Genomic DNA, 23348 nt, shown 5'->3' with positions numbered 1-23348 from the left:
CGCTGTCTTCCAAATTTCTTTGCATAGATGAGTAAGCACCTCCAGCATGGCATCTGTTTGTTGAAATAGTTGGTCTCCCATCAATTCCTGAAGCCTTGTTTTTCTCCAATTCTTTCAGTGCAGCTTTGATTTCTTCCTTCAATACCATTGGTTCTTGATCATACGCCACCTCCTGAAATAGATGAACATAACTAATTCTTTTTGGTACAGTGACTCTGTGTATTCCTTTTATCTTCTTTTGATATTTCCTGCATCATTCACTATTTTGCCTTTAGAATCTTTTAATATTGCAACTCAAGGCTTAATTTTTTTTCTTCAGTTCTTTCAGCTAGAGAAATGCTGAGTTTGTTCTTCCCTTTTGGTTTTCTAACTCCAAGTCAGGTAAAATAATAGTAATATCAGTATAATAATGACAATAATAATAGATATTTATTTAAAAATTGTTGTGTACTGAGACCACCACTAATCTGTCAGTTTACTATCTGCATGTTGTTGTGTTTCTGGAAACTATGCCATCAATATTTCAAATACCAGTAGGGTCACCAAATTTCAAGGGAACTTCCAGACTAAGATAGACTCAGAAGAAAGGCTTGGAAATATACTTCTGAAAATTAGCCAATTGAAACTTTATGGGTCACAATAGAACATTTTTATGACTTACTTGTTTTGGACATGTCATCAGGAGAGATCAATTACTGGAGGAGGATATCATGATTGGTGAAGCAGAGTGCCAGGAAGGGCAAAGGAGTCACTTGGTGAGATAGATTGGCACAAGGGTTGCAATGATGGAGTCACACATGGCGATCATGAGGATGACACAGGATCAGGTAATGTTTTCAATGATGGCTATCTATGTACTGAGAGCATTGCTAAAATATTTTGTATACATTATCTAATGATCATAACTACTCTATAAAAGTTATGCTATTATTTTTCTCCTTTTGCACATGAAGCACCTGAAACTTAGAGATGTTAAATTTTGCCAAGGACTGGAACCTTTTTTAAACCCAGGTCCACCTGATCCCAGTGCTAAAGTACCTTGAAGTATCATCACTCTTCAACAAATCCTTACAGCATTTTTGTTTCTTTTAATATCCTTTTCAATTTCTACTTAGTATTGTTTAATATCTTGTATTGCTCGATTTCTACCATACATTATCTAGGAGCCTGGTAGCATAGTGGCTAAAGCACTTGACTGCTAACCAGAAGGCTGGCGGTTCAAACCCACCAGCCACTCCTCGGAAGGAAGGTTGGGCAATCCTACTTCCGTAGTGATACTGCCTCGGAAACCCAAGGAGGGGTCGCTATGAGACGGGGCCGACTCGACGGCACATAACAACAACAACAACAACAACAGAGCTTTATCTATAACAGGTTATATTAAAATTTGTTAAGCTAGAGAGTTGATAAAATAGTTTAAGTATGGAGTTCTTTTTTCTTAGTGGCTATTGGTTTTGAGCCTCCATGAGTGACTGGGCAGGTTGTGTACTGCCTGACTCCAGGGAGGATTATCACCTAGACAACAATATGAATGGCACCCCCCCCGGGGGGCCATACAATCTATGATGGTAGGTAGCAGCTCTAGGAACTATTAAGGTCAACAGGAACAGTGAGAAACCATTGACATCAAGTTAATATTTTCTGGAAAGCTAAGAGTATTATCATGTGAATATTGTTTTTTTTTCTTTATATTGCTAGTTTTCCTAGTTACTAGTTTCCTAGTAACTAGTTTGCTAGTTACTTTTAATGAAAGATTGCCTTTTTCCCTGTTTGTGGTATAGGTAAAATCTATAGTATTTAATGAGAAGAAATTAAAGGCACAGAATACTTTGTTTTACTGAGATTTTGCGTTAATGCCTATGAAAAATCGATGACAGCTGTGTGGTCCAGGAAGGAATTATTTCTGTGTGGTGGAGATGGTTGTGGCATGGCAGCAAAGGGAATGCTCTGGTAAAACAGAGGTTTCTTTTTTCATTTGACTTGACACATTATGACTTAAATAATATTTCAGAATCCTTTCTGTATAATAATTCGTATATTTGCATTGATCAGATTTTACCTTTGCAGAGTAATCTTGTTTGCTCCTCTGAGTTAAACAATAATTAAAAACACAAAATAAAACAAGCTCCCTTTGGTGGTGCTTCTTTGGCCCCCAGGATGCTGGATTGATTTTGCAGCGATCTTGCTTTGCTGTGGATTGCAGAATGTCTAGGAGTTCATCAAAAGGTCTTCAGTCAATACCCTCCGTCTCAGTGTCATACCCTGTGGTGCAATGCATAAACCAGTAAAGAAAGCATGAAAGAAGTGGGGGTTTTCTACCAACTGAAATCTTCCCTATAGGATTAAAATTCTATTACACTTGAACTGTAGTTACCATCATCAAATAATAACACCTTCCATCAACTTTTATGTTTCGTTTTTTCAAATCTTCAGTTTTAAGAAGGCCATAGAATTTCTTAATAAAAAAGACCTGAGGAGATATGTAAGTGGAACTCTTAGTTTACCAGCAATATTTTAAAAGGTTTAACTTGTAGGGAAAGAATAAAAACCATAAAAAGCTCATATCACGTTTCCTTCCTCCCTCCTTCTTTCCATTTTTCCTCCCTCTCTCCTTTCTTTCTTAATTCTTCCAGGGATAACTTGCATTCAATATTGATCTAGTATTTTTATAAGTTATATTTGCCTAATTAAAAAAAAAATCAAGATATCGTACAATAATAAATCATATATAAAATATATGGTAGGGAAAAAGATACTAGATTCAAAATGTTGTATAGAGATCCTTTTATTAAGCCTTAAATAGAACAAAGAAAAAGCAAAGGCCACTATCCAGATGAGAGAAACTGTCAGTCATATCTAGAACAGAGGCCAGTAGGATCTCATGAATTACAGTCATAATGTTCATTATATATGATGGAAAACAAGGGAAATCACCACAATATGATGCTTGATTGTAGGTCAGTTCATCACTGTTTTAGGTGAGATGATCAAAGTGGGAGAAAGACCATGATTGAGAATATACATAATTGCAGTTTAAAATGTTTGAAGGATTGGTTCTGAGGTTTTGAATACCTGACTGTGTTGTTATCAGGGTATGACCCATGACCATGTGACTGTGTGTGACTCATAGTCACAAGATGGTTGTGAAATAATACCAAGACTCTAATGTTAACTTTAAATGTAGATGAGATACCGTGAGCTTCAGAGTTGGTGGATGCAGTGACACATTGAGGACATATTTTTCAAGCTCTCCACTTTGCTGCCACCAGGGTGGCATTTCCACTCAGGGTTGTAGAACGCAGCCAACAGAAGTTTTGCTTCATTATATATATCCAGCAGATGAGAGACAGCTGTCTTATGACAATTCTGTGTTGCCCTTCCTATTATTAATCTGAAATGAGCCACATGCCCATTCCTGAACTAATCAACTTGGCGAGAATTTTTCTTGAGAGAAAGAGAAAACAGCTTGTTTCGTTCATCAGCCAATGTTCTATCACAATGTACTAGGGAGAAAATAATGAAGTCTCACTTTTTAAGTTAATATTAAAGTATTTGAGTAAATATTGGGGATAAAGGTTAATCACAGTCATAGTATGACTGCCAGATGTTTTATATCTCCCCTGTGTTTAGTATGTGAGGTCTTTTGGGTCAACTTAGAGCAAAATAAGAATCCGCTCTGGTGGCATAGTGCCTAAGGCATTTAACTGCTAACCAGAAGGCTGGTGGCTCAAATCCACCAGCCACTCTGTGGAAGGAAGATTGTCTTATTGCTGTCTTATTGCTTTGAATTTATGGTTAAATGCCTTGAAGTAGCAGTTATTTTTCCTATAATCTATTTCTGTAAAGATTTACTGCCTCAGAAACCCAAAATGGGGTTGCTAATAGGAGCTCTGGTAGCATAGTGCTTAAGGCACTTGACTGCTAACCAGAAGGCTGGCGGTTCAAACCCACCAGCCACTCCTCGGAAAGAAGGTTGGGCAATCTGCTTCCGTAGTGATACTGCCTTGGCAAGCCAAGGAGGGGTCGCTATGAGTTGGGGCAGACTCAACAGCACATAACAACAACAACAACATGAGTCAGAATGGACTAGATGGAAGTGAGTTTGGGTGGTTTTTTTTTTTTTTTTTTCTGTCCGAATCAGCTGGAGAGTTTGTTGAAACAGATTGCTGATCCTCACCCCTAGAGATTTTGATTCAGCATTTGACTGCTAACCAGAAGGCTAGCGTTTCAAACCCACCAGCCACCCCTTGGAAGGAAGATGGGGCAATCTGCTCTCAGAGAGATACCGCCTTGGAAACCCAAGAACGGTTGCTATGAGACCGATCTGGCTTGCTGGCAGTGAGTTTGGTTTTTTTGGAGGTTAGGAGTGGTGCTTGAGAATTTGCATTTCTGGCATGTTCCCAGGTGATATTGATGGGGCTGGCCAGACATCACACTTAAGAACCAAGGTTGTTTTCATGGGAATCAGCTGATGTTCTGGACCAGCCTAACCCAGAGAGAAATTTTCAGAAACATTTCATAAATAAAAATGCTAAAATATTTGATCAATTCTTCTACCATTTCTGCATCTTTCTACTATCTTAGGAGCCCAGAGATCATAAGGCTGAGGAAGAGAGATTTTCTCTTTTCTTTGGTTTGCTTTGTTTTAAACTTTTCCTATTCAGGAGTTTGCCTTGCTTTTTGATATCAGCATTTACAAAATCCCAGCAAATTAAGTATTGCTGTTTGAAGATTCCTACTTATCTAACTGTTGCACACCACTGGTGTTATTTCCTCTCAGAGGTCTACAGGAAATAGCGAAAGTATTCAAAGGTAATTGAGTAGGGGCATAAACAATAGGAAAGTTTCATGGAAGGGTATGGCCATTCAAAGCCATGCTGAATGGCCAAGAACAGGGAAAGGGAAAACAAAACTGCTTTCTGTTCCTATGATATTACTTCCAACAATATTTCTATTATTAATATTCTAGTCTGGTGCCAGGAGAACCTATATTCTGGTCTTAGTTCTATCAGTAAATAGCTTTGTCATCTTAAGCCAGTGTTTCTCAACCAAGTGTGATTTTGTCCCCCCGGGGACATTTGGCCATGTCTGGAGACATTTTATGTTGTGACTCATAGGGTTTTCCTTGGCTAACTTTTGGAAGTAGATCACCAGGCCTTTCTTTCTAGTCTGTATTAGTCTGGAAGCTCTGATGATACCAAATCTATCTTAGTCGAGAAGCTCTGCTGACACTTGGGTGATCCTGCTTGTGTTTGAAGTACTGGTGGCATAGTTTCTACACAGCAACATGTAAGAAACCAGGTATGACAAACTGACTGGTGGCCAAAAAAGGAGGAAAATCCTCAATGAGATAGATTGACATAATAATTGCAACAATGGACTCAAACATACCAATGATCATGAAGATGGCACAGAGCCAGTCATTGTTTCATTCTGTTACACATGAGTCAGAACTGACTCAGTGACAACAAACAACAATCAACAATAGAGACATTTTGATTAGCACAACTTGGGTCAGGGATAGTGGTATTTGAATCTGGTGGATAGAGGCCAGGATACTGCTAAAAATCCAGTAATACAGAGGACAGCCCCCACAATAGAGATTTATCTGGTCCAACATGTCAAAAGTGGTGAAGTTGAACAACCTTTCCTTAAGAAAACCACTTGCCCTCCTGAATACTCAGAAAACTCACTGCCATTGAGGCTACTCAACTCATAACGACCCCTCCTTGGATTTCTGAGGTGTTATCTCTATGGAAATAGATTGCCCAATCTTCCTTCTGAGGAGTGGCTGGTGTGTTTGAACTGTCAGCCTTCTGGTTAGCAGTCAAATGCCTTAGGTACTTGTTCTGGTTACCTAGTGCTGCTCTGACAAGAATATACCACAAATAGGATGGCCTTAACAAATAGGAGTTTATTCTTACAATTTGGAGGCTTTAGGTCCAAGTTCAAAGTGTCAGGCTCTAGGGGCTAGGTGAAAGCCCCTCAACTTTGGGGTCCAGCTCTGCCTCCTGCTCCCAGCCCACTGGAACTAGAGGCTTTTCTTCACTCAGGCAGCTGCTAGCTGCTGAGGCTGACAAACCCAAAGTTGACAAGTAAAAAGGAATAGTCCCAGTGTTACCAAGCCACATGGAAGGCCATTAATTTAAGTCCATTCTAAGTCCAAGGTCGGCAGAGAATGGCAGGCTGCTGAACAATGACATGGCTACATGCAGGGTCCAAGTGTGCCATAAGCTAGAGACTATTGTCCAAAGCTTCTGCTTTTATATAGGAAGCAGACCACATTCCCTAAGGCAGCTACTCAGCTGCTCACAGTAGATTCTACCATGGAGCTGATTACAAGTCTCATCATAGGAAATACTACATCCAGCTGCCCAGCCATTCAACCAGGCTCAGCCAAGTTGACACACAAACTGAACTGCCACATTTCCACCCCTTGTCAACTTGGCATCTGTACAGATCTTCATTGGGTGGCATCTGTACAGATCTCTCTCACTGGGTAGCTCCAGCCCTTTGTTCCTCTAAGTGGCAACCTCACCCCCTTAGCTTGGTGGGCCCCATTCCTCTCCCTCTTGGCCATGGCAGTCCGCCCCCTCACTCTTAGGCAGTGGCTATGGCTCCATCCCACTGGCTCACATGAACGACCAGCCGCACACTCCAGAACCAAGTTGGTGAAGGCCTGGCTCTTTGAAACCTAGCAAGCTGTGGTGGTTCCACCCCCAAAGGCCATGGTCCTACCCTTTCAGGCTGAGGCAGCTCTGCTTCTGTTTCCTTGGTCTCTCCACTTCTGCCAATTAATGTCAAAGGCAATCCACTCTGCTAGAAATCTTCCTGCCCCCAAAGCATTCAGCTTTCTTCTTCCATGAGCCAGACAACCTGCTACTCCATTTCATGCTGGTCTGTTCTACCAATTAATACCCAAAGGCAACCCACTTCACCAGTAAGCCGCCTAACCAAAGGCATCAAGTTTTCTCCCTCATGGGCTGGTAAGGCTGTCGTTGTCTCATGCCAGTTCTCTAGGCTCTACTACTGCCGTCTGTCATTTCATATGCTGGGGTCTCTCAGTCAGGGTTTTGTGTCAAGGATGCACTCCACTCCTGTTTCCACATTTTAGGTATTTGTCAGAGCAGCATCCCACTCTCTCAGTACCAAATGCTGTTCTGGTTACCTAGTGCAGCTCTGACAAGAATATATACTGCAGATGAGATGGTCTTAACAAACAGGAGTTTATTCTTACAATTTGGAGGCTTTAAGTTCAAGTTCAAAGTGCCAGGCTCTAGGGGCTGTGTGAAAGCCCCTCGACCTTGGGTTTTAGCTCTGCTTCTTGCTCCTGGCTCATTGAAGCTAGAGGTATCTCTTCACGCAGGCAGCTACTGGCTGCTGAAGCTGACAAGCCCAAGGTCGACAAATAAAATGGCATAGTCCCGATGTTACCAAAGCACATGGCAGGCCATTAATTTAAGTCCACTGGAAGTCCCAAGGTTGGCAGAGAATGGCAGGCTGCTGAACAACAAAATGGCTACATGCAGGGTCCAAGCATGCCATAAACTAGAGACTATCCCCAAGGCTTCTTCTTATATACAGGAAGCAGACCATATCCTCAAGGCAGCTAATCAGCTGCTTGTGGTAGATCCCACCATGGAGTTTATTGCCAGTCTCATCATGGGGAATAAGTACCACCAGCTGCCCAGACACTCAACTAGGCCCAGCCAAGTTGACACACAAACACAACCACCCCAGTACTACACCACCAGAGCTCCTCTTGAATACTCACCTATAAAATGAGTTGGCTGGACTACATGATCTTGAAGGGATGTTCTTATTTTAACCTCTCATGTGCTTTCTTCCTTTTAAGTCTACAGTGAGTACTTATGTATTTTCGATTTTCACTCAGTCCACATCAGTTTCTGAGCATGCTGTGTCTGGTCTTCTTTTTCAGACAAGCTGGTATAGGAATGAGAGAGAGAAAGGCAAGTCTTACAGTGTCCTCCTCTCCCAATCTCGTAGGGCACTGTAATTAGAGTGAGAAAACAATGCACTTAGAGTCATGGGGTCTGGATTTAAATCATTGCTAGCCATGGGACTTTGACACGTTTGTTTTTGATTCATCACCCCTTTTTCAGATAACATCCAACCAGATTTGAGCAACTGAAACACAGATAAGTCTAACACTTTTTCCTTGAAGATCTAAACAATTGCATGCACTTTCTGAGTCTTGGTGTTCTCATCTTTGAAATGGAGAATAGTTAACTTAGAGGATTGATGGGAGGGTAAAATGAGAAAATATGGGGGAGGGGAGAGAAAAATTCCAGAGCATTCTTGGCAAGTATATTATTGTTTTTAGCTGCTGTCAAGTTGACACCAAACTCATGATGACCCATGCACAGTGGAACAAAACACTGTCCAGTTCTATGCCATTTTTGTGATCAATTTTGGATTAGCCCATTGTGATCCATAGGTTTTTGTCAGCTGATTTTTGGAAGTAGATCACCAGGACTTTTTTCCCAGTCTGTCTTAGTCTGGAAGCTCCACTGAAATCTATTCAACATCATAGTAATACATAAGCTTCCACTGACAGATGGGTGGTGGCTGCACATGAGGTGTATTAGCCAGATTTGAACCCAGGTCTCTGGTAGAGAAGGGGAAGATTCTACCATTATACCACCACTGGCTCTCGGCACAGAGTAGATATTCTGTTTTATTGAGTGGAAAAATCCTCTGGGAATCCTATTTAGAAGTTTAAAAAAATCCAGTTAATTTTTTTGCTTCTGGAAATCTGGGTAATAGTAATCATGGTCTGTATTATATATAAATTGTATTATATTTCTACATTCCAATCTATATCTGTTGGCTCACACATACAAAAACAGTCTCTAAAATTTGCAAATTCTTTCACGTAACCTTCTGCCCAGAAATTGTAGTCAAGAGGAGAACCTATATGTTAAATTATTGTTTGGAGACACTGCATAGATAGGATCATATGAACTCTGTTCAGCATGTCTGTGGTTGCTTTAAAGGGACAGACATGTCCCTTAGCACAGGGAATTCAGTGTAGTTCAAACTGAATCATAACCTGGTGCCAACTCTCCACTCTTCATTATTAGTGGCCCCAACAGGGCCTGTCAACACTCACAGAGAAATGTGGCTGGGGAAAAGCTCCTTTTCATTTAGAAAAAAATTCCTTTAAGACTTTCCTTAAATTGTTTCTTTCCCAAGAGTGGCTGGAATGTGGTTATTCATTTAAATATTTACCGTGGGGAAACTCTCTCACCAAATGTAAAATCTCATTTGCAGAGGGATCTCAGGCTGAGCAGAGACTTGAAAGCTATGATAATAATTCAGTAATTTTTAGAATTTGGAATTACCTTTGAAAACCATCTCAAAATAGGAAACTGATGGGAGTCGATGGAGCATTGATCTTAGACTGATTGGGAGAATAAGGCAAGGATAGTGTCACCCAGGAAGGAAGCCATAGCTGGTAGTTAGCATGGATTGAATGGTTTTCTGTGCCAGTCACTATGTTCCAGGCTTTCCTATATTATCTCATTAAATTCTAACAACCCCAATGAGGTAAGAATCATCCTTCATTTGACAGATGTGCAAACAGAAGCTTAAAGAGATTAAATCAGTTTCCTCAAGGCCCAATGTTTCTGGTCAGTGGGGAGCCCAGATCTACCTGATTCCAAAATTTAGGCTTTATCCACTCTCTGCTATATTGCTGTGAGTACCGTTGTATGAGGAGAAATGCTTGACTTTTTATTATTACTTTTATTTAATACAGGTAGTACTAAACTTAGGGCATTTTGGAAGGAAACAGGAAGAAAATGTCTCATCCTTTGAAGGATGAATGTCAGGCTTTTTGGTATTTATTTAAAATTAGGGTTATTTATGAGCCTGTGAAAGTTTTCAAGTCATGCAGCAGTGATATTGTAGCTAAATCAGCAAGAATTTTTCATGCAAATTTTTCCTGCAACGAAAGTTAAGAATGCCAATGTGGTACTCAGCCTACATGACCCTAAGACCAGAAGAGCTAGATGGTACCTGATTACCAATGCCAACCACTTGGAAAAGGATCAAAATTGGGGATCCTGGATAGAATGAGATAAAAAATATGGAACAAAATTCAAAAATATAAAAAGACTAGGATTACTGGTCAGATAGAGACTGATGAAACCCCAGAGACTGTGGCCCTGAGTCACTTTTCTGGCCCAGATTTGGACTCACTCCCATGACACTTAACTCTCAGCCAAACAATAGATGGGTCAACGAGCTGAACAACTACACCAGGGAAATGCACTCCTTAGAAAAATCAACCATAGGAGATAAGAAAGGCAGCATTTATAAAGAAAGAAATCTAGATAGGCAAGAATGCATAGGTAAGAAGGACTCAGAGAAGGGGTAACCACAGGGCAGAGGTGGGAGGAGAGCTGTTACATTGTGAGAACTCTAATCAGTGTTGTGAAAAAAAATGTGTAGGAACTGTTGAAGGTAAAATGAATCTGCTTTGTAAAATTGCACCCAAATCACAATAAAACATTTTTTAAAAAAATGAATACCAATATGGTGACATCTTGAAAGTGTTGGTATCATAGGTTCTATTGGAGTGATGTTCATTGGCTAATGTTTACAGGTAAGGGTTGTGCAATACTAAATGGCTGTCCTCTGATCAGCCAATCAGAGATTGAGAAGCTCTGCTTTGGCTAAACACGGAGAAATGTGTCTTACCATCACATTCCATAAAATGGGGGTAAGGCAGGGAATAATTTATTTGTTTGGAACTGCATATATTAGCTGGCCAGAATAATTGAATCATAATAAAATTTTATTAATTACTAAGTACTTGACAAGCAACTCCCCTTCTGTTTTGTATATAATGTCTTACACAAATACATAACTTCTACAGAACACCTAGAGTTATCCTGAACATGGACTAGAATGGAACTTTGAGGACATGTTCACTGATTTGCCCAAAGCCATGATGCAAGTCAGTGATAGCTGGGAATAGAATCTGTATCTCTTGATTCCTTATCTGGTTGCCATGCTGCCTCCATTCATTTAGGTGGCATTTTTGGGCACCCTAATGTCAGAGGAACACTTGGTCTATGATAGTCCAGTTCATGCTCTTGATTTATGGGCATAGTGCATAATCAGGGTGTTTTTCTTGTGACCTAAAATTTGCTTTAAGTACTCATGAATTCTTTTGAAAATTTTGGAAATTTCTAATTAAAGAGCACATACTCTGAGAAGTAGGTTGGAGTCACATATTAATCTCTTGCTTTTAGGTACCATCAAGTTTATTCTGACTCATAGCCCCTATGTACAACAGAACAAAACATTGCACTGTCCTATATCATCTTCACAATTATTGCTATATTTGAGCCTATTGTTGCAGCCACTGTGCCGATTCATCTCATTGACGGTCTTCTTCATTGACTCTCGACTTTACCAAGCATGATGTCCTTCTCCAGGAACTGGTTCATTCTGATAACATGTCTAAAATACATGAGACAAAGTTTCACCATCCTCACTTCTAAGAAGTATTCTGGAGGTACTTCATGCAAGACAGATATATTCATTCTTCTAGCAGTCCATAGTATATTCAACACTCTTTGCCAATAACATAATTCAAAGGCATCAATTCTTCTTTAGTTTTCTTTATTCATTCTCCAGCTTTCAAATGCATATAAGGCAATTGAAAATGCCATGGTTTGGGTCAGGCACACCTTAGTCTTCAAAGTAAATTCATTTGCTTTTTAAAACTTTATAGAAGTCTTTTGCAGCATATTTACTCAATGCGATATGTTGTTTGATTTCTTGACTACTTCCTCCATGAGCATTGATTGTGAATCAAGTAAAACAAAATCCTTTATAACTTTAATCTTTTCTTCTTCTATTGCTTATCGGTCCAGATGTGAGTTTTGTTTGTTTTGTTTATTTAAATTGAGCCCTTATTAGTTAGTATTTTATCAGGGACAAACCTGAATGGGACCAGATTTTGGAATGAATTCTTGGGTTATTTGTCTCATTGACTACTTATGACTCATGACAGGTCATTTAACTTCTCTGAGTCTCAGCTTCCTTATCTGTAAAATGGGAACAATACTGTTTACTTTCTAGGAATAATGAAAGAATCATATGCCATCACATATGGAAAGCATTTTTACTGTGTTTCATATATTGTGTTGTTGTTGTTGTTGTTATGTGCTGTTGAGTTGGACCCAACTCATAGTGACCCCTCCTTGGGTTTCTGAGGCAGTATCACTATGGAAGTAGATTGCCCAACCTTCCTTTTGAGGAGTGGTTGGTGTGTTTGAATCACCAGCCTTCTGGTTAGCGGTCTAACCTTAACTTAGTAGTGCCTTAGTCACTATGCTACCAGAGCTCCTGTAGATGCTTAATAAAAATTTCTCTTGTCCCCTCTTTCCCTGTTAGCTGATATTCTCTGTTGTTTTGTTTCTACATTTCAGGGCCATCCTCATATTTGATATTTCTCTCCTTTATTCAACTGTCCTTGTCTGCTCTCAACATCTGCCAGTTCTGATCTCTCTCCTGAAGACAACTCTGACAAGACCTGATCAAGCCAGCCTTCTGATCCAGCCTGACCTTCTTCTTAAGAGAGTCATTGAAACATGGACTTCTAGGATTCAAGACCCCAACTTTTCAATATTTAGAACCTTGTACAACCTCTAATGGATTCTGTTGATGAGTTTAGGAGTAGGAATCTGGCAAAGAGAGTGGCTTGAGTCTTGTAATGGAATATCTGTCATTTTGAAAGCCCATATGAGACAGTGTTTGTGGGGCTGAGCTCTGAGATAGACTCAAATCATTTTACATTCCCTATAAATTAATTCTAATAGGAGACGTCAGCATAGATGTCTGCAATAAAGACCTCATCTGTCTTTTTATTTGTACTGTTTTCTGGACTTCAGATGCTATGTGGACCTATCAGTGAGGATTTCTCATTCTGAAGTGATTCAGGGAGAATACTTCCCTGAGTATGCTGTTGGGAAGGTGACTTTGGATTTCATGTGCAGTGTGTGATCTTTATCTTCCAAAGATGCACTTAACCTGGAAGAAAGAGAAGCATTTGCTCGTACCTCTTTCATCGTTGACTGTATAAAATCACAGACTCTCTGAAGCTATAGATTCTTTAGTGATTGCATCCTCCAACACTGTTCATTTGGAGACAAAGAAACTGAGTCTCAGGGGATTTTATTTATTTATTTATTGTGCTTTGGGTGCAAATTTACAGAACAAAATTATTTTACATTCAACCATTTGTGTACATTTGATTTCATGCCCCGATTACCATCCCCAGACATAATGCACTCTCCTCCTCTCTCATCCCTGTGACCACCCCCCCATGTCCTTCTTAGCTATGTACTCCTGTCTGTCTAGCTTTCCCTCTATGTGAATGCTTCACCTCTAGTGCCTCATAGCCCATTGTATCTCCCTAGAGTACATGGGTACATTGCCCTAAGGTAGGTGCTCTGCATGTAGGTTTTTCTACTCTTGAGCAACTGTCAGGGATTTTAAATAACACCTTCAATAATACTGCCGTGCAGTGAATTATGTAACATGGCTCCTCTAGCTATAGTCTTTGTGATTCCATCCAGATGACTGGGTGGAACTATGCAAATGTGAGGGGCTTGTGGCCCACTAAGGGGATTGGATAGCTTGCTAATAATGTAAATAAGGTACATGACACCTTTATGGGAGTGGGACTGTGCATAAAAGGTGTATGGAACCCTAATGTGAGGATTGGTCAGTTTTGCCATCTACAGAGCTTGAAACAAGCCATCCTAGAGGTAGAAAGATGGATCTCACTACCATCAGCAAAAAAAGCCAGGATTAGAGTGCATCCTTTGGACTTGAGATCCCTACGGTGAACCTCCTTGACCCAGGAGACAGAGAAACAGCTGTAATGCTTTGCTGAGACAGTGGCAGAGAATTGGCTGCAGGAGAGGCAGCAGAACCGAGAGACCACACAAGACAGACTGACGGGCTTCCTGTCCCCTGGAGTGAGAAGGGTGAGTGCCTTTGGGCAGATGCTTGCTGATGTAGTGGGTGCCTCGCTGGGCACCTATTTTCAGAGCTAAAAGAGCTTTGTGGCACTTACCCAAACAGGTCAGAAGCAAAGAGACCCAGGGCTGATAGCCAAAATGTTAGAAAGAAATGTGCCTGTCGCATGGCTAAGAAGCTGTCCTGATTGAAGAATGGTATCCTGAGTTGTTTCTAATCCTGAATTGTAACTTGTTACTTCCCTTATAAGATCCATAATAATGAGTGTTGTCTATTAGTCCTATGTGGCCATTACAACAAATTGTATGGAAATCAGCAGAGAAGTAGAGAGCAATGTGGGAAGGATAAGTGGTGTCAAAATTGGTAAAAAGGTTGGAGGACAGTAGCATTTCTGACCTCAGCCTCATAGGAAACAGACTTGGTATGTTGATGTTGATTCTCCTGCTCCCCTCTACCTTGTGAAATAAGAGGGGGTCAGATGACACCACCCCTATACCCTTTTTACAGATGCTTTCTTAGCTAGTAACAGAGCCAGGTACAACACTGGACCTTTTGCTTTGCAATCTAGTGCATTTTCTACTACACCATAAATATATTTTATACTGTGACTCTCCAAAGAAGGGGGGCCACCATTTGACAAGCACCTGCTCCTTGTTAGGGATTTCACACACACACACACACACACACACACACACATAATTTCATTCAAGCCACATTTGCAATGGGGAAACTGAAGAGCAAAACACTGAAGACAGTGAACTGTTGTATGGAAAGTGAATTTGCTCTGTAAATCTTCACCCAAATCACACACACACACACACACACACATAAAACTGAAGACACTTGCTCAAAGTCACATAACTGAACCCAAGACTGAGCCTAAAGTGCTTCCTAGTAATAATAGTAATATCACTTATCACTTTATATAAAGTAGCTCAGATTATTTTCAGGCTAAAATAATATATGCAGAATAGATATTATTATACCCATTTCACTGAGGAGAAAATTGAGGCTCAGAGGGATTAGGAAACTTGACCAAGTTTATAGCAAGAATAACCAGATCTGGTACAAGGTCTTCTGGAACCCAGTAGAATCTAAGTCTATTCTTTCCTTCACTATATCACCCCTTAGAAACAGATTTTTGATAAATTTTACTCATGCCAAGAATTTAAATCTTGGCAATCTACCTCCATAATGATACTGCCTCGGAAACCCAAGGAGGGGTTGCTATAAGTTGGATCTGACTCAATGGCAGTGAGTTTGGTTTTTGGTTTATAAGATAATTGATCAGAATGTATTATTATTGTAAAACAATGTTTTACAGTAATAATACTTTATAGACTAACTCCATGTTTTTTTTTCATTTGATTCTCCCAACAAGACTGTCCATGTTAGGTAGAAGAGGGAATTAGACTCAGAGATGGTAACTTGCCCAGAGTCACGTTCTGAACTTTGATCCTGACTTCTGTTAGTACCTGAGCTGGGACAAGGGATTTCTTTTGATAAATATACACTCTCCACATATTTGTAGAGTGCTTACAACTTATAGAGCACCTTTACATACATTAAACCTGCAATAACCTTGCAAATGAAGGCAGGACAGATAGTATAACCCCATGCTGAAAAGAGGAAGGTGAGATACATAATGGATAAATGGTTTAATCCAAAGTTACTTCATCAGTTTTGTGACTGAGCTAGCCTATATACTAAGGGTCCTCAAAACATGTTTTGCACTTTTGCTAAAGTAGTGATTTTGTATGGCAATATTTCTTGACATTTTTTGGCTAATGACTGACTTTTTGTAACAAATATATTATAATATAAAAAAGTTTAATTTTCATGAACAGATATATGAACACCCGTGTTCATTGCAGCACTATTCATAATAGCAAAAAGATGGAAACCACTTAAATGCCCACAAATAGATGAATGGATCAACAAACTATGGTACATACAGACAATGGAATATTATACAACATTAAAGAACAATGATGAATCTGTGAAACATAGTTACCATCGAACAATATTCCTTTTCTTTCTTTTTTTTTGTGAAACTATTTTCTTAACTTTATATAATAGTGGTCTCATACAATATTTGTCATTTTGTAATTGACCTGTTTCTTCCAGCATAATGTCCTCTAAGTTGATCACAAAACGACAAATATTGTATGAGACCACTATTATAAAAAGTCAAGAAAATGGTTTCACAAAAAAAAAAAGAAAGAAAAGGAATATTGTTTGATAGTAACCAGTTGTTGGTGGGGGAGGGAGGATAAACCACTAACTAGAAGGTGGATACTTATTAACTTGGTTAAGGGAAAGGGGGAAAAAAAAAAAAAAAAAAAGGAAAGAAGAAATTGACAAGGCTGAGAACCTGCTTGGACTTTTGGCTTCCAGAACTGGAGAAAATAAATTTCTGTTCTTTAAAGACAATCACTTGTGATATTTCTGTTATAGCAGCACTTACAACTAAGACAGCCTCTGAGCAGAAAGGTCATGGTGAGTTGAAGGGGTGGGGATATCATGAGGCTCCATGCCTGTCAAAATTGAGAGAAGGTGGATCAAAGAAAAAAAAAAAAAAACACCGCAAAGGGACACAGAAGCTAACAAAAAGAGTCCCCAGTGACCAAAGTGTAAAAATGTTAAGAAACAAAATAAACAAAGATGTATTAGCTTATAACCCGAGAGTCCATACTGATGTAGATGTTGTTGTTGTTATGTGCCATCGAGTCGTCTCCGACTCATAGCAACCCCTCCTTGGGTTTCTACTCTATGGAAGTAGATTGCCCAATCTTCCTTTCTAGGAGTGGCTGGTGGGTTTGAACTGCCAAACTTCTGGTTAGCAGTCAAATGCCTTAGTCACTACGCCACCAGAACTCCTACTGATGTAGATAAATAATCCAATAAATAAATAAATGGACAAGAGATAAAATTTCTGGGTAGAAAAAAAAATGTCATTTTGCATGACTGGAGGTGTAATGCCTAAGACATTTGATTGCTAACAGAGGGCTGGCAGTTCAAACCCACCAACAGCTCCTTGGAAGGAAGATTGGGCAATCTACTTCCATAGAGATACCTCCTCAGAAACTCAAGGAGGGGACACTATGAGTTGAATCAACTCCATGGTAGAGAATTTTTTTTTTTTTTTTTTTTTAAGACAAATAAAGAGGATCTCTGATAGTGCAGGATAAAGCTTTTGGCTGCTAACCAAAGGTTAGTGGTTTGAACCCACCAGCTACTCTAAAGGAGAAAGATGAGGTAATCTGCTCCTGTAAAGATTAACAGCCTTGGAAAGCCTTTGGGCAGTTCTACTTTGTCCTATAGGATCACTGAGTCAGAATTGACTTGATGGCAGTGAGTTTTTTGTTAAGAAAAATAAGTGATTCTAAGTAAAAATTTTACGTCAGTGTACTCTTTTTTAGGAAATTTTTTAAAGAGTCCCTGGGCGGTATAAACAAGAGAAAGATGTGACAATGTGCTCCCATAAAGATTATAGCCTTGTGTGGTAATTATGGTTATGTGTCAGCTTGGCTGGGCCTGGTTTTGAGTGGCTGGGCAGCTGGATGTAGTTATTCCCCATGGTGAGATTAGTAATCAGCTACATGGTGGAATCTACTGGAGCAGCTGAGTAGTTGCCTTAGGGAGGTGGTCTGCTCCCAGTATATAAGGAAAAACTTTATGAATGGTCTGCAGCTTTTGGCATGCTTGAATCCTGCAGGTAGCTGAGTTGTTTTCCAGCAGTCTGCTATGTTGTCTGCTGATCTTGAGACTCTTAATGGACTTGAATCAATGGCTTGCCATGCGGTTTGGTAATATTGGGACTGTGCTTTTTTACTTGTTGACCTTAGGTTTGTCAGTCTCAGCAGCCAGCAGCTGCCTGAGTGAAGAAAACCTCCAGCTTCAGTGGGCCGGGAGCAAGAGGCAGAACTGAAGCCCAGGGTCGAGGGGTTTTCACCCAGCCCCTAGAGTCTGGCACTTTGAATTCGGACTTCCAGCCTCCAAAACTGTAAGATAACAAACTACTATTAGTTAAAGCCATTCCACTCATCGTATATCTGTTAGAGCAGCACCAGGTAACCATAACAACTTGCAAACCCTATGGGGCAGTTCTACTCTGTCCTATAGTGTTACGATGGTTGGAATCAACTCAATGGCAATGGATATATTTTGGTTTTGGGGTGGTACAAATGATAAGTGCACCCAGCTACAAACTGAAAGGTTAGAGGTTCAAGTCCACCCAAAAGTGCCTTGGAAAAAAGGCCTGGCAATCACTTCTGAAAAATCAGAAGTTGAAAACTCTATGGAACACAGTTTTACTCTGACCACGTTGGGGTCGTCACAAGTCAGTAACGAGCTGATGATGGCAACTGGAGTGGTGAATATTTTTATAGATTGATTATAAAGTTCATTTAATAACTAATAATATCCATATTACATAAGGCCATATTTTTTCCTTAGCCCATTTTACATACTTTAATTGGTAAGAAAACATGATTAGTCAACAACTAAATGCAGAAATCACAGTCTTTATCATTTTGACTAAATTAATAGTAATTATAGATTGAAATTCAGCAGTGAATTCGAGGGAAAAAATGGCTTTATTTACTATGTAAAACTTTTGATCAGGTAAATGAACTTCTGGATCTAATGAAGAATATCCTCAGGTAAATTTGTGGAATCAGAATAATTTTTATGCTTCCTATTATTTTTTTATATTTTGACATTAAGATTCTTTATGTATTTTTAACCTCATAGTTTAGCAGGTGCATAAATTAATCTGAAATTTATCAAAGATCAAAATTGCATTATGGTTAAAAGCACCACTGCCAGAAGTGGTCAGTCGATAGACTAACCAACTGAGTCACAAGTGTGCTTCCTGGGATTCCATGAAATGCATAGCCTTATGGAGCAAGACTTGGCAGTGTTTCTTTTGTTGTCCACAGGGCTATGAGTTGGAGCTGACTCGATGGCCCCCAACAACAAATACCACTTTCATGCACTTGAATGTTTCACACTGCTCTATCTGGAAGATAAGTATATTTCAGCACTTACATAATTATTTATTTAAAATTTTTCAAGTGTACCCTTATTGTTACAATTACAGAAACCTTTGAATCACCTTCATAAACCACCATTTGCGGAAATGGAGTGAATGGTGAGATACCTTCTACGGGAGAAGCATGGTATACAGCCTCTCTTTCTGTCACCTTACTGTTCTGGTAGCATAGTGCCTAAAGCACTTGACTGCTAACTAGAAGGCTGGTGGTTCAAACCCACCAGCCGCTCCTCGGAAGGAAGGTTGGGCAATCTACTGCCTCGGAAACCCAAGGAGGGGTCGGTATGAGTTGGGTCTGACTCAATGGCACGTAACAGCAACAAAATTTGTGTTTTGGATTATATTCCTTAGATAGGCTGAACTGTCAACTTCTTAAGGGTAGGAACTGTATTTTCCTTATCTTTATATCATCAGGGTCTGGCATATATGGGTGCTCTGTAATCATGGTTGGAGGCACAAATAAGCATAGGGCTTTTCAGTTCAACTGATTACTGGAGAGCAGTTTTTGGTACAAGAGAGTCAATTTTCAATTCGTAGTGACCTTGTGTGATAGAGTAGAACTGTCTAATGGTGTTTTCTTAGCCGTAATCTTTATGGAAGCAGATAACCTTGTCTTTCTTCTGCAGAGTAGCTGGGTGGGTTTGAAACACCAATCTTTCTGTTAGCAGGCAAGTGTTTCACCACTGCACCACCAGGGCTCCTGAAAATGAAACCTTTTCCTGTCAAATCATTTCCAACTTATAGTAGGTATAATCAAATTATGGCAATAAATTAATGAGATTATTGAAAAAAAATGAACTTAGATTTGTTTATTATAGATCTGATTGTTCTAGGTTATCTTTATCTCAGGGAATATAACATACTTCTCAAATAGATTTTTCAAAATAAATTTGCTTTGTACTTATTTATTTATTTTTTAAGAACAATCATCTCTATTTAAATGAATATAAAATGTATAATTGATTCTTTACAGCCACTTCTTTTTGGCTTTACAGTTTTTAATTTATTTTTTACTTTTTATCTCTTTGTGGGTGGTTGTTGTTGTTGTTAGGTGCTGTAGAGTTGGCTCCAACTCATAGCGACCCTGTGTACAACAAAACAGAACACTGTTGGGTCCTGCACCAGCCTCACTGCCCTTGCTATATCTGAGCCCATTGTTGCAGTTACCATGTCAATCCATCTAATTGAGGGCTTTCCCCTTTTTCACTGACCCTCCACTTTACCAAGCTTGATCTCCTTCTCTAGGGAATGGTCTCTTCTGGCAACATGACCAAAGTAGATAAGATGAAGTCTGGCCTTCTTGGTTCCCAGGAGCATTCCAGCTGCACTTTTTCCAGGACAGATTTTTTGCTTCTTCTGGCAGTCCATGGTACTTTCAGTATTCTTCACCAACACCACAACTCAGAAACATCAACTCTTCTTCTGTTTTCCTTATTCACTGTCCAGCTTTCAGATACATATGAGGTGATTGAAAACATCATGGCTTGGGTGAAGTGTACCTTAGTCTTCAAAGAGATATCTTTGTTCTTCAACACTTTAAAGAGGTCAGTTGCAGCAGATTTGCCCTGTGTGATAACATGTCTGATTTCTTGACTGCTGTTCCCATTGGTGTTGATTATAGAACCAAGTAATATGAAGTCTTCGACAACTTCAATCTTTTCTCCATTTATGGTGATGCTGCTTATTGGTCCACTTGTGAGGATTTTCATTTTCTTTGTGTTGAGGTCTAATCCATACTGCAGACTGTAGTCTTTAATCTTCATCAGTAGGTACTTCAAGTCATCTTCACTTTCTGCAAGCAAGATTGAGTCATCTGCATATCGAAGGTAATGAGTCTTCCTCCAATCCTGATACCATGTTCTTCTTCATATAGTCCAGCTTCTCAGATTATTTGTTCAGCATACTGATTGAATAAGTATGGTGAAAGGATACAACCCTGACACACTCCCTGCCTGATTTTAAACCATCCAGTATCCCCTTGTTCTGTTTGAATGACACAATTAAGTGTTTTGGAATTCCCATTCTTCTCAATGTTGTCCATAATTTGATATGATCCATACAGTCAAATGCCTTTGCATAATCAATTAAACAAAAGTAAATATCTTTCTGGTATTCTTTGCTTTCATCAAGATCCATCTGACATCAGCAATGATATCTCTCATTCCATGGATTCTTCTGAATCCATCTTGTATCTGGAAGTTCCCTGTCAATATATTGCTACAACTGTTTCTGAATTATCTTCAGCAAGATTTTACTTGTGTGTGGTATTAATGATATTGTTCAATAATTTCCACATTCTGTGGACCTTTCTGGGTACAAATATGGACCTCTTCCAGTCAGTTGGCCAGGTAGCTGTCTTCCAAATCTTTTGGCATAGCTGAGTGAGTGCCTCTAGCAGGGCATCCATTTGTTGAAACATCTCAATGGGTATCCCATCAGTTCCTGGAGCCTTGTTTTTCACCATTTCCTTCAGTGCTGCTTTGACTTCTTCCTTCAATACCATTGGTTCTTGATCACATGCCACTTCCTGAAATGGATGAACATCGACTAATTCTTTTTGGTACAGTGACTCTACATATTCCTTCCATATTCTTGTGGCGCTTTCTGTATTATTCAATATTTAGCCTTTAGAATCCTTCAGAATTGCAATTCGAGCCTTGATTTTTTTCTTCAGTTCTTTCAGCTTGAGAAATGGTGAATGTGTTCTTCTCTTTTGGTTTTCTAACTTCAGATCTTTGCACATTTCATTATAATTCACTTCATCTTCTTGACCTGCTGTTTGAAATCTTCTGTTCATCTCTTTTATCTTGTCATTTCTTCCATTTGCTTTAGCTACTCTCCATTCAAGAGCAAGTTTCAGAGTCTCTTCTGACATCTTCACAGGTTCCAGTATATCTTTGAAGAACTCATTTAGCCAGGTCACTTGGTTACAAGTCCATAGAAAATAATTTTTCTTTTGCCATCACCATAAATAAGAGCATATCTGGTCTTAATGTGGGGGTCATGATAACTGTTTCCTAATAATGCTCTATAGATTTGGGTTCATATTCTTCTGTTATTTTCTATCGAAAGTTGGATTATCTAGAAGCAAATGCTGAGTTTGAGGTATAAGAAGAGATCAACACCCGGGAAAATAAAGAAGTAGAAGGATTGGATAGAGAAAGAAGTTGAATTCTTATTCAAGCCTGAAGAATCCTTGGCCAACTCATTTGGGAACTTTGGAGCTAGTATTGCTAGCTGCATTGGGCTGAAATGGCTGGGACTTTATACCCTCCATTGCACTAAGTCACTGGTTGTGGTCTGACCCAGGAGGGGCATGATTTCAGATAAAGCAGCTCTCTGCAGCTGAAGTGTACTGGGAAGGACAGAAGGCAGACCCTAAAGGACCCTAACTGACAAACTGCAATCTTCATCACTATACTTCCACAGCTGGGAAGCAAGACCTTCCCAGGGATCTAAGCAGTGCATCTCCATGTCAACTACATTTCCTATTGTGGAAAAACGAACTATGAGCAATCTAATTTTTGTTTAACCAGTATAATTCAGTGATGTGTATCTAGAATTAATAGAATATGATGCAATAGAGTTTTTTTTGCTTCTGTGAAGTTACACTTAATAAAGTAAGGACAATTTTCACACTTATAGTGAACATAGGGGTCAGGGTATAGTAGGGAGAGTGATGCTATTGGGAACAAGCAATAGCTGACATTGAAATGGATGAGAGTATTCAACACTTTGTTTTAGGGTGGTGATAAAACAGAGCCACCAAGTTTTAGGGACTTGTTCAATTCTAAAATTAATGTGTGAGAGAGCTAGGATTAGAACCAGGGGTTTCTTAGTTCAAGTCAATTTCACTACATTATATTTGATATGAAGGAGACCTGGTGGTACATTGGTTAAGATCTTAACTGAAAAATGAAAGATTGTGGTATGAACCTATTATTGACTCTTTGGAAGATCACACCTGGTGATCTGCAGTTCTACCCTGTCCTATAGGGTCACTATGAGTCAGAAATGACTTGATGGCAAATAAAAACAACATACCTGATACAATGAAGTTCTAGTACAGAAGCTATAATTAACTTGAATTGAGAGAGCCCAAGGTCAACCCAGTTGCTAATCTCTGTGTGTGTGCTAGTTGTTTAATTTCTTATTTATTGTGAAATATGCTGTAGAATCATCACTCTGTTTAAGAAATATATATTTCTAGCATATTTGATGCCTCCTGTGACTCTTTGTTACATTTCTCCCTTTCCTATTTCTTTGCTTT

Source organism: Orycteropus afer, unplaced genomic scaffold (genome assembly GCF_000298275.1).
Source record: "Orycteropus afer afer isolate SDZICR_OR568_19922 unplaced genomic scaffold, OryAfe1.0 scaffold00204, whole genome shotgun sequence".
Taxonomy (NCBI): Eukaryota; Metazoa; Chordata; class Mammalia; order Tubulidentata; family Orycteropodidae; genus Orycteropus; species Orycteropus afer.
Note: the sequence above shows the minus strand (reverse complement) of the source record.